At 46.8% G+C, this 11,689-nt stretch overlaps 1 pseudogene; it reads left to right on the forward strand.

The window, feature by feature from the left end:
• Positions 1-6,699: 6,699 nt before the first annotated feature.
• LOC140221217 (uncharacterized) lies at positions 6,700-7,653 on the forward strand (annotated as a pseudogene).
• The last annotated feature ends 4,036 nt before the right edge of the window (positions 7,654-11,689 follow it).

Here is an 11,689-nt window from a genome sequence, read left to right on the forward strand (position 1 = left end):
ATAAAGTCGACCATCGCTTTATAGCTGTCTTCACCTCATCCCCACTAGGGTGCAAAGCACCAACACAAACCTCATTCTCCCTGTACTCCTAAGGGATATTTTACCCTTCATTGACTACTAGATTCGAATGGTCATAACTTGACCAATTCTGCAGGATAGAATTAGCATCATCCTCATCCAACGAGTCATCATCCATAGCATGAAGGTGCTCTTCTCCTTCACTCTCTACCTGCTCAACTAACCTAGGGATGTGTTCCCCCTCATCAGCCTTGCCATTTGGCTCATGGGGTGCCTCTTCATCCTCTACATCTCTTTCTTCTACCCCATATTCATTATCTTCTTCAGTTTGCCCATCGGTAATCTCTAGACCTTCCTCGCATCTAACTTCCCCATCACCGACTTCTTCTTGCAACTGATTGCTAGACCCAATCTTCTGAAACACTTCAACAAATAATATCAGCGGTAAACCGCGCTCAGTAGCAACATTTACATAGGCCATCCAGTTATGGGTTCCTTCAAGCGGCATTAACTCCTAAAATATCATGTCAGTTTGAAACCTCACTACAGCCCTAATAGACAGCTCTATCAAGCTTGAAAGCCTTAAATAGCCAGTTGCATATTGATGCACAAGTCCTCCCTTACTCTTGGTATTTGTTTCTTACTCTTGGTATTTGTTTCTAGAACGACTTAAATTCAGACAAATCTACCCCTTCTGAACCATATCTAACCTCCTCGGATCATAGAACACTTGGAAAAGTAAACTGTCCAACATGCCTATCAATATATACGACATGAGCAGATATCATTACTAAATGTACAAAACCTACATTTAAAAAACTATATAAATTATAACTCGTGCATTGCCAATAATATTAATTTTAGAGTTATCCAAATATATCACCAAATTAATTTTACTTTACCCTGTCAATATACACGACATCATGAGAGATCATTACTAAATATTACTAAATTTAACTAACCCTAATCATACATACATTTTGAAAAACTATATAGTTATACACGACATGAACAGACATTATTACTAAATGTTATTAATTTCAACTAACCCCAAAAACACCTACATTATTAATAACTATATAAAATTATAACTTTTGCATTGCCAATAATATTAATCTTAAAGTTATCTAAATATATCAACAAATTAATTTTACTTTACCCTGTCAATATACACGAATAAATATTAACTAACCCTAATCAAACCTAAATTCTGAAAAACTATATAAAGTTATACACGACATGAACAAACATTATTACTAAATGTTATTAATTTGAACTAACCCCAAAAACACCTACATTCTGAATAACTATATAAAATTATAACTCGTGCATTGCCAATAATATTAATCTTAAAGTTATCTAAATAAATCAACAAACTAAATTTACTTTAACCAAAATAACTAAGCTAAATACACTATACCGACAAACTAATATTTGTCTATGCCTCATAGGTACACCTAGATTTGATCTAATACTTAACACTACACCATTTATAAATCATATCGACTACTACATCTACTAACTACGAGTTAAGATAAACTGCGAGATTACAAATAATACCTGAAGCAAAGCGCAGATCTGGCAGAGCTTCGCTTCAATCTCCACCCTCCTCCCCTCCCTCTCTTCTCCCCTCCTCTCCTCTCATCTTCTCCCTCGCTTTCTCTTCTCTTCTCCCCAAATGAACCGGCGCGCTCCTCTGGACCGGCCCTGGCCATTCTTCGTGTTTTAAAGGGTGGGACCGCCTACCGCCGACTAATCCGGCGAGACCTTCCCGCTCCCGCCGTTTGAATCGGCGGAAGGTTGTTCCCGCCGCTTCATTCGGCGGTAACCAGCTACCGTCGTTTCATCTGGCGGTAAGTCCGTGGGCCCCTTGGCCGCCAGGATTCCGCGTGCTGCTCGCCGTTTCAGACGGCGGTAAGCGGTTTCACCCCGCTGCCTTTTGACCTTGCGCCACGGTGTCGTAGGGTTGCTGACGTGGCACCCCGTGTCGGTGTTTTAACCCGGCAAACCTATCAAGGGAGTACCCGTGATAGTGTTTTGGTTGGTGGGTGTTGCCAAAATCAAGGAGTCGATGGTGACGCAAGAACACGATTTAGACAGGTTCAGGCCACAGGTTCGGACCGCTAGATCACGTAATACCCTACGTCATGTGTGTTGTATGCTTGTATTCGATTGAACCTATTTGGAAGGGGTCCTTGCTCACCCTTATATATCGTAGGAGTAAGGTTACAGGGTAGCTTTTGTACAAGAGTACTAGTCGGATGCGATTAGAGGGTTCTATTCTAACTCGGTAGAGTAGTCCTACTGTCTTCCGATTAGTTCTTCAGGAGTCCAGATAGTCTACGTTGCCCTGTAGCGTAGTCTTCATGTCCTAATATGTCTCGAGTACGTCCCCGTGAGTGGGTCGTACAAATCTTCTGATTGGCCCGGGGATGTATGGCCGACACCTCATTTTCAATTTTTTTATTCGTTACACAGGTACCGTCAGCTGAAATGGCGGTAACTTTTCTTACTGCCGGTTTCACCGCCGGTTGAAACGGTCATCCGGCGGAATACGTGCTAATTTTTTCCTCCGCTATTTATTTATGCAAAATCATAATATATATATATATAATTCTTGGTGCCGGCCTGTCTTTGTTGGGCCGTGCAATTCACAAGCTTGAATCGACGACTCCCGGGCCCCCAAGCGTGATGGCATGGCACGCGCCGCGAGCCTACAACAGCAGCTGGGCTTGCCGCTTGGGTGCGCGTCTTTTCTCCCCCACCCGCGCCGCTCCCGCCGCCTCCTGGGCGAGACCGGCGCCACGCCCCGTCGAAAGGGAGCGCGTGGCGCGCCCGGAAACGTGCGCGTCCGCGTCGTCCGCGGTGTCGGCGCAGGACGTGGGGAACACACCCGGCCAGCAGACTGTCGGTTCAGTTATGCACGCCGCGCGCGCATCTCATCCTCGTCCGCCCGCCCTCCGCGGAGAAAGAGTCGGCGCAGGACGTGGGGAACACACCCGGCCAGCAGACTGTCGGTTCAGTTATGCACGCCGCGTGCGCATCTCATCCTCGTCCGCCCGCCCTCCGCGGAGAAAGAGTCGGCACATCATACCTCCCTGGCGTGAGCCGTGACATCTGCCTGCTAACCTGCCTGCATCTCGGCGGCTGTTCCGTCAGGAATCGCTAGGGCGTGCAGCTAGCTAGTGTTCCGGGCAACCACACGTGCTGATGCGGCGTGCGCCGAATAGCAACAGTGCGTGCAAGCGTGCACCAACCGAACCACCAGGACCGTCGATGCGTCAAGGCAGCTTTTCATTTTGTTTCCGGGGGAGTTCAGAGTTTGCTAACTACTGGACTCTGTGTTGCACGGTGTACAGCTGTACTAGCATGCTCGGGTGAAGTTGGTCGCCATCGATGTCACATTGCCACTTGTTTTTCCTCTATTTTGCCATGTTCATGTTCTGAAATCTCTAGATCCCTCCCCCACCAAATCCGTACCTCGCCAAGCTTGATCGGCTGTGTGCCTGTGTCGGTGTGGTCAGAGGCGGAGCTCCCCATACACCAGGGTGGGGCAGGTGCCCCACCTACCTGCGTCATAGGACCCTCTCCCCCTCTCCTTCTTCCTTAGTGCGATTTGGTTTGGTGGCTGCAATGTCGAGTGGACGCAGACTGAGGAAGAAGAAGAACAGCGCGCAGCGCCGTTGATGGGCCGGCGGTGGAAGTCGATCTGTTGGCACGCCCAATAGATAACGTGCGGCCCAACAGGTCAACAAGCCCAAATGCCAAAACGTTAAGTTTCTCATCGTCTCTGTGTTGGGCGTCGCTTGTTCCCTCGTGGCTCATCATCTCGTCGCCGACGCCGAGTATTCGCCAAATGCCCGACGAACCAAGCCACCGCACGCCGGTGAGCCGTGCATCCGCGTCTTCTTGGATCCGGGGAGCCGGGAGACGTGGAGCCGCTGAGCCTGCGTGCGCCATATCCGGCGGCAAGCTCCCTCCCTCTCTCCGTGAGTTTCAGTGTTGCATCCTTCCTCTTTACGGAGTACTTGTAATTGGATTCAGAAGTCAGGACTAGTCAACCGTCGTATGCATGGTTTACATGTTGGGATACGAGGTAGGCTACACTAGCGCAAATCAAAATTTCTACCGCGTAAAACTAGGAAGAACTGCCGTATAAGGATCACGGGATTACCACTCGACGCACTGGTGCGGAAGATGTAGATTTGCGTCGATGCAGCAAAGACGATCAACGTAGTCGTACGTAGTCGATCAACGTAGTCGTACGTAGTCGATCACGTCAACGTCCAGCAGCTCCTCAGCAGCTCGTCCACGTGCAGCAAGATCGCCCTTGTGCCGCGGCTTGTCGTCGGCTCGTCGTAGCTCGTCGGCGGCTCATCGGCGGCTCGTCGTGGCTCGTCGGCAGCTCGTCCAAGTGCTCCAAGCGCAACACCTCCAAAGTATCCACACGTGCAGGGAGGAAGCGTCGCAAGCCGGACTGCTAGATCCGCGAGTTGCAACAGGCGAGGGCGTGGGAGACGCGGCAGATGTGTTTCGCCAAAAGGTGTAAACCCTAGGGCGCCCCCACCCCTCTATTTATAGAGGTTCCCAACAAGCCTCTGGGTCCGAGGCCCATTAGTACTTCTAAACCTAATCCAACTCGGATCACATCCGAATTGGGCTTCCAGCCCCTTAAGTGTGTGACCCTATGGGTTCGGATACGTGTAGACATGGCCCGAATACTCCAACTCGGCCTAATAGTCGGTAGCGTCCTCTAGCAAGACGTGCCAACTCCTATACGCACACGAAGATCATATCAGACGAACCATCACAACATAATATACATGCTATTCCCTTTGCCTCACGATATTTGGTCTAGCTTCAAGCCGACCGCTCTTTCTCGATCCTGTGATTTGGAATCCCTTTGTAGGTTAACTCTTAACCGTACGTAGCATGGCCATGCATTTTGGATCCGATCACTCGAGGGGCCCAGAGATATCACTCTCAATCAGAGAGGGGCAAATCTCATCTTGATTGACCATGTCTCATAGCATGCTTCTTGACAAACCCGAAAGCTACCTTTATAACTACCCTGTTACGGCGTAGCGTTTGATAGCCCCTAAGTAGGTCGATCCACATCTTGAATACATGCGACAATCTCAGGTCTAAGGACAAAGCGTATATGTTGTTTAAAGAGAGAACTACTTCTCGTGTTGGGTCAGTCCTAGCACATGTCTCCACATGTGTCCACATTATCAGTTCAACATCTCCATGTCTATGACTTATGAAACATAGTCATCAACTAATACATGTGCTAGTCTAATATTCATGTGTGTCCTCACATGAACTCCGACTAGGGACAACTTTAGAATAACCATACAAGTAAAGAGTTTCACATACAATTCACATAATTGCAAATCAATTCAAGTAGCCTTTAATGGATATTCAATGAACACAATATACAAATCATGGATACAAATAGAATATCATCATCTCTATGATTGCCTCTAGGGCATACCTCCAACATTACATGGCATTGGCTACGGATGTTTTGTTTGTTATTATCTTACGTGATGAATTGTTACGGGTTAAATTTATCTATACCTATTATGCAAGCAAGGTGTTCGAGGTTTTGCCTAGGCGGGACATCGACCCATGTTCACTTTTATATATGGCTTACCCTTTGGTTGGGCTTTTGAACCTGCTTTTGCTTTTGCTTTTGCAAAAGCCAAAAGCCAACCAAAGAACCAAAAAGCTCTATCTGCTTTTGCCCAAACGCTGCTTTTGGTCTAGTACAAATGCAAAAGCACCATCTCCTGCTTTGAAGTACTTTAGGGGTAAAAAATTACCCACCTGCCACTCTTTATCAAAGTAACGGTTCGTTTTTTTCCCGATCTATTTCTCCTGCAAGTCATCCGTCACATCCGTTCGCCTCCCACATTCGAGCGCCGCCCTGGCGGACCGTCTCCCTTCGCTCCCGGTCGCCGCCCGCCGCCCCCGGTCACCGGCCCCGGTCACCCGCCAGACCCCGCCCCCGGCCACCGCATCCCGCCGTCCACCTCCCGCATACCCCTGCGCGGCGCCTGCACGCTCTGCTCTGCGAGGTACCGTCCAATTTTCTTGGTATTCTAGCACTGATGTGCGTTATCCCCTTTGAGATTGGTTTAAGCATGAAAGAGTGCGCAGAATTTGAATGATTTTCAACGAAAGAAACTGATAGCGTGGATTGGCCTTTTTTGTATGCATTGAGGTCTACCCTCTGATATTTATCTTCAATCGTACTCTGTTACCTGAAACGAAATAGCATCTGGTAGAGGCCTTGTTGTAGGGTTTTGGATTGGCCTTTTTTGCGTTGCTACTCTTTCAGTAGAATATACCATGCAGAAACAAAAGTATTAGCATCTGATGTACGTGATGTACATGTCCAACTGCAAGAATGCTTCTGTACATATGGGGTTCTTGAGGATTTGGTGAATTCCCAATCACCGACCCTGTCCTTATACATTAGCAGAGTGTGAATTTACCTGAAAAAAGTCCATTTTGCTATCTAATGACTCTGGAAGTCTTTTTCCTTACTTTGGATCATTTGCAATGGTTGATTGTAGGTGCATTTCCTTAATGTTTAATATTTTTTAGGGCGGTTGACAGTAGATCCATTTTGCTATCTAATGACCCTGAATTGAATTAAACAATATGTTTGGAATGGGTGACAAGGCAGATTGGGGTGATGCTTTTTTAAGGTATTTGATTGATGCTTGCAAAGAAAAGATTGAAGCCGGGAATAGGCTGATGGGAATTTTCTCTACTACCAGTTGGAAGAATGTTGTTTTCAAGATTGCAGAAAAATCCGATGATAAGAGAAAAAAAATAATTGAAGAACAAGTTAGATCTTTTGAAAAATGAGTACTCAATATTTATGGAGTTCAAGAATTGTGCTACTGGTCTTGGATGGGATGAGGTAAAATAAACTGTTGACTTCTCAGAAGAATGGTGGAACGAACACCTTGTTGTAAGAACTATGTTGTCATTTTAAATATATTTTTCTCATTCTATGTTATTGGTTGCTTTGCTATTTTTTTATTTTAGAGATGCAGCAATCGTGAGAAAGGAATCAAATGCCACCATGTGAAGTTTCGAAAACGAGGACCGAAGTTCCTTGATGACCTACATATTTTGTTTGGCAAGGCACATGTCAGTGGGTCTTCTGCATCCTATCCTGGAGATATATCCTCCAATGAGGCAAGTGATGAGGATGTGGAAGAGGTACCAAAATCTACACAGAAGGATATGACAATGAACCTAGGAAAAAAGAAACACAAGGGTACCTCCATTGGTGTTGAAGAGAAGGATGAGAAGAGCCCATTCTTTCGTTTGTATAAGAACATTTGTTTGCAGATAGAAAATGCTGCAGAGAGGATCTCCACAAGTGTTGAAGCATCATCAGCTCCTCCAACCAACCCAGTACCTACCATTGCAGAGACTATGAAGATGGTGAAAGAATGTAGGGTGCAAGAAGGAACTGCTCTAATGTACACAGCCGTCTCCCTAATTATTAAGCCTGAATTTAGGAAGCTCTTTAGCTCTCTAGAAACAACTAAAGGAAGGCTCGATTTGATTGAGAGGGAGCTAGAAAAGGAGATGATGAAGCACCACTGATTTATTTCCATGTTTGTCAGATTATTTTCTTGTCATATGTGCAAAAAGGAATACTACTGCTAGCTAAACTTGCTTAGCATGTTGGTGCTATTGGAGAAATGGGCAACTTGTATATTGAGCGGTATTTGCATAAAGCTGAATATAGGGAAACGTCAGAAACTGGAGTTCAATGGGTGATGAGGTGTATGTCATGTTCGAGGTATTTTTATAAGATGTTTCGGATGAGCACCAAGATTTTCGAGAAACTTCGTAACTTGCTAGTCTCAACCTACGGATTGACCTCAAGCAATAACGTTTCATCTACTGAGTCATTGGCAATGTTTTTGTAGATCGTCGAAGGACCACAATTTTTTTCACAAGCTGAAAATCGTTTCATACGGTCACTTTGGACAGTTCACATGAAGTTTCCGTAAGTGTTGAAGTGTTTGCGTAAGTTAGCTAAGGACAACATTAAGCCAAGAGATCCTACTTTTTCTACGGAGCATGAAAGGGTGAGAGAGGACCGTTTTTGGCCATACTTTAAAGGCGCAATTGGAGCAATAGATGGTTCACATCTTAAAGTGGTAGTGCCAGTGGACGAAGTAGTTAACCACACATGCTGTCATGGATATACATCTCATAATGTGCTAGCTATTTGTGACTTTGACATGAGGTTCACCTTTGCGGTTGCCGAGTGGCCGGGTTCTGCACATGACACACGTATCCTCAACCATGCATTGGCAATTTTTCCTTCATTTCCCGTGCCTCCTAAAGATGTACATGGTTCCTTCATCAAGTTAGCAATACTTGTATTATTATGTTCCTCACTAACTTGGTTTTGTAGGAAATTATTATCTTGTGGACTCAGGTTACCCAAACCAAATTGCAAATTGGGTATCTTGCACCTTTTAAAGGAAGCACGTACCATATACCAGAATTTCAGCAACATTCGGGACCTCCTCAAGGAAAGTACGAGATGTTCAATTTCTTGCATTCATCTCTTCGTAATGTCATTGAAAGATCTTTTAAAGTCTTAAAGCAGAAGTGGCGTATTTTGAAGGGCATGCCAAGTTTCTCACCTCGTACTCAGAAGCATATCATTATGGTTTGTCTTGCATTGCGTAATTTTATCCATGATAGCAATTTGTGTGATAAGGAGTTCAAGACATGTGATGATGATGAGGATTACTTTTTACAACATACAAGTGGCACAAGACAAACACAAGGAGATGAGAGTGACGATGTGGATAATGAGGATACCATGAATACCATTCGTACTAGGATAGTTGATGCTTTGGTTAGTGCGAGAGGAGGACAGTAATGTTGAGGGATGGTATCATTGTATAAAACTTATGATGGATATTGTTCTATTTATGTGCACTAATCACTTTAATGGATGAAGAACATATAAATTTATTTTTTTCCTTTCTAAAATAGTCATTTAGATGCGAATTAGTGAACACATTATTTTGTTACGAGCAATTTGCATATAAACATACCCACAGACCTTAGGAGTATTATAGGTATTTCTTACACAGCCTACAGTTTCAAGCTGCTCTAACCAAACTGTCTTCTACTTTTCCCACAATTGTTTTTCCACAGCCCACAGCTCACAGCAGCTTTTCCAAAAACCACAACCCCCTACACCACATACTCAGTATTGCTTTTTCTGTAAAAAAACAAAGGAAGTGTTGATCAATGATTATATTACAATGGAGTGGTGGGAATGGGCTTTGTCAGCTGCAAGTTTGAGCACCCAATATGGGCATGTACCGGTGTCATCCAATGAAGATGTAAGTTTGCTCCACCTAAAATTTCAGACCAGCTCCGCCACTGGGTGTGGTACTGTGATTCCTTTCGCCTCACCTCTTCTCCACCCACAGGTTGTCCGTCGTCTTGCCCGTAGCCGTTACCCCGAGCCCACTTCAACCGTCCCGCTAGTATTGTGTGCCTTCCCTCGCTCGAGGCGCGGGTGTCCTAGAGGGCCTGGCAACCCCTCCTACCGCTGCTCTAGGGACTGAAAACGGCAAATCTTGCCGCCAACCATTGTGAACTCGAGTTCACATGATCGTCGTTACTGTCTTAGTGAATCGCCGTTTTCAGGCCTAGAGTGTAGGCTGTGTGAAAAAATATATCTTGGCGTAGGAAAATGATACAGTGATCGTCTCGTCAGGGTCATCAAGAGCCGGATTGTACTAAATAACCGTCGTGATCGTGCTGCCGCTTGAGACCTGTCCAATCCTCCGTTGCATTTTGTCACCCCCTAAGCTGCTACTGCTAGTGGAAGTTAAACCCTAGGAAATCAAAGCTGGTCTGACGATTCAGATGGGACATAAAAACACCATCCGGGCCAAGGGAAAACTGCCGTGCGACAGCGTGCTAACGAGCTAGCAGTAGCCATAGGGGCTATCGGATTAGCAGCTAGGCAGGCCATCACCTCATCAGGGGTGCAGATCAAATGAGACCTGACGAAAGCCACAGGGCCGGCCGGCAGGCGATGTTCAGAGTTTGCCTGCGGGTTTCAAACCCCGTGCAATAATGATAATATTTTGTTGTCAAACCCTAAGGCACGTAGGCCTTGTTGTTAGCGCACCTATTTGCTTATCCTAAACAGCGGGGCGAGATCAACGAGATACATGTGTCGCCAAAAGCAGCCGGCAGAGACAAATGGGGGAGGTCCCAGTCCTGATCTGATCCTGGTCAACTCGATCGCGCCCTCTTTTCGCCTAACACTCATTCTTCGGTGAGGGCTTTTAGGAAGCAGTCGCGCACGCCGGAGAAATAAAAAGAAAAAGGAGAAGAAAACGAAGAGCAAATAAAAGAACACAAAAGCCGTGGTGATCATGTCGGTGTTGATTAGCCGCCTGATCTCCGTCCATTTTGGTTTAGGTCTCTCCTCACCAACTCACAGTACATCCAACGCTATACTGCTATAGTACTCCTAAGTGAGATGCTCAGCAGGTTGTCTATGAGAAAATGAAAACCGCACGATTCCTGATGTTTATTTCCATCAGCTGTGAGCTAGCCTGTGACGTCCGCCGCGGCTGAAACCGAACTATGACCATCAAGATCGGAGAAAAAGCTGCGGCTGCGGCTCGGTGAGATGACAGCAGCCAGGTAGTGAGCAGGGTGGCTGGGTGGGGACTAGCGTCAATGGCCGCAATATGTGTGGCGAGCGATCTCCTCTTTTCTCTAGATCCAGCCATCCAGGCGCGGCGGTTTCGCTGCCTGACGTCGCCGTGGAAGGCGAAACAGTTGCGGGCATCGCGTCGCGGTGTCACCATGCCTTGGCCTAGCAGCTAACAGCCGGTCGATTTTCCCCAGGTGCATGCTGATTAGGTTAGGGTTGGGTTGGGATCGATCTTGTCGCAGGAAAAGAGAAAGTGATTAGCATCGAGACCGGTCGGTCGATCCTGGTGTTGGAGTACAAGATGTTGGCAACATGTTGCCATTGCTTCAGGTTGCGTACGGGCGGCCTCGAGCTCTGACTCTGACAAGTGACTTGTGGGCTGGTGGCCATCGATTATAACCATATGTAAGCATGGTTGATGGAGGAACAGAGAAAAAAAATCTGACGAGAGCGAACTTGATCCATTATTGTTGCGGGCAGCACGTATACAGGTTTAGGACGAGACCCGACATTGTATACTGAATCGGGCGTAGCATCAACGAATCAGCGATCAGCATCGGAGGAAAGAGAACCGCATGCAGAGGTATGACGGTACGAGTATGATCGATGATGAGGCCTGAGGGGAAGTCAAGAAGGCCGGCGATGCCGCCCATGCTGCATAGGCATGGCGATGATGCGGCGTCGACGTGGCGACACCCACGAGCTTTCGCAGGGCGTGCGCAACCGCATCCGCAATCTAAGTGGCCGCCATGCATGCATGCTCGTGCAGGCGCAGACGACAAAGAAACGGAGACCGCGGCCGCCGCCGGCGGTGGCGGAGGTTTCGGCAGGGCACAAGGGTTGTTGAGCGGTGGCGGGGGCGGGTTCGCGGGTCAGAGAACGCTCGGCGGCGCCAGCCGCCTACCCTCCGCCGTCGCCGGCCGTTGG

The sequence above is a fragment of the Setaria viridis genome, chromosome 9, assembly GCF_005286985.2.
Source record: "Setaria viridis chromosome 9, Setaria_viridis_v4.0, whole genome shotgun sequence".
Classification (NCBI taxonomy): Eukaryota; Viridiplantae; Streptophyta; class Magnoliopsida; order Poales; family Poaceae; genus Setaria; species Setaria viridis.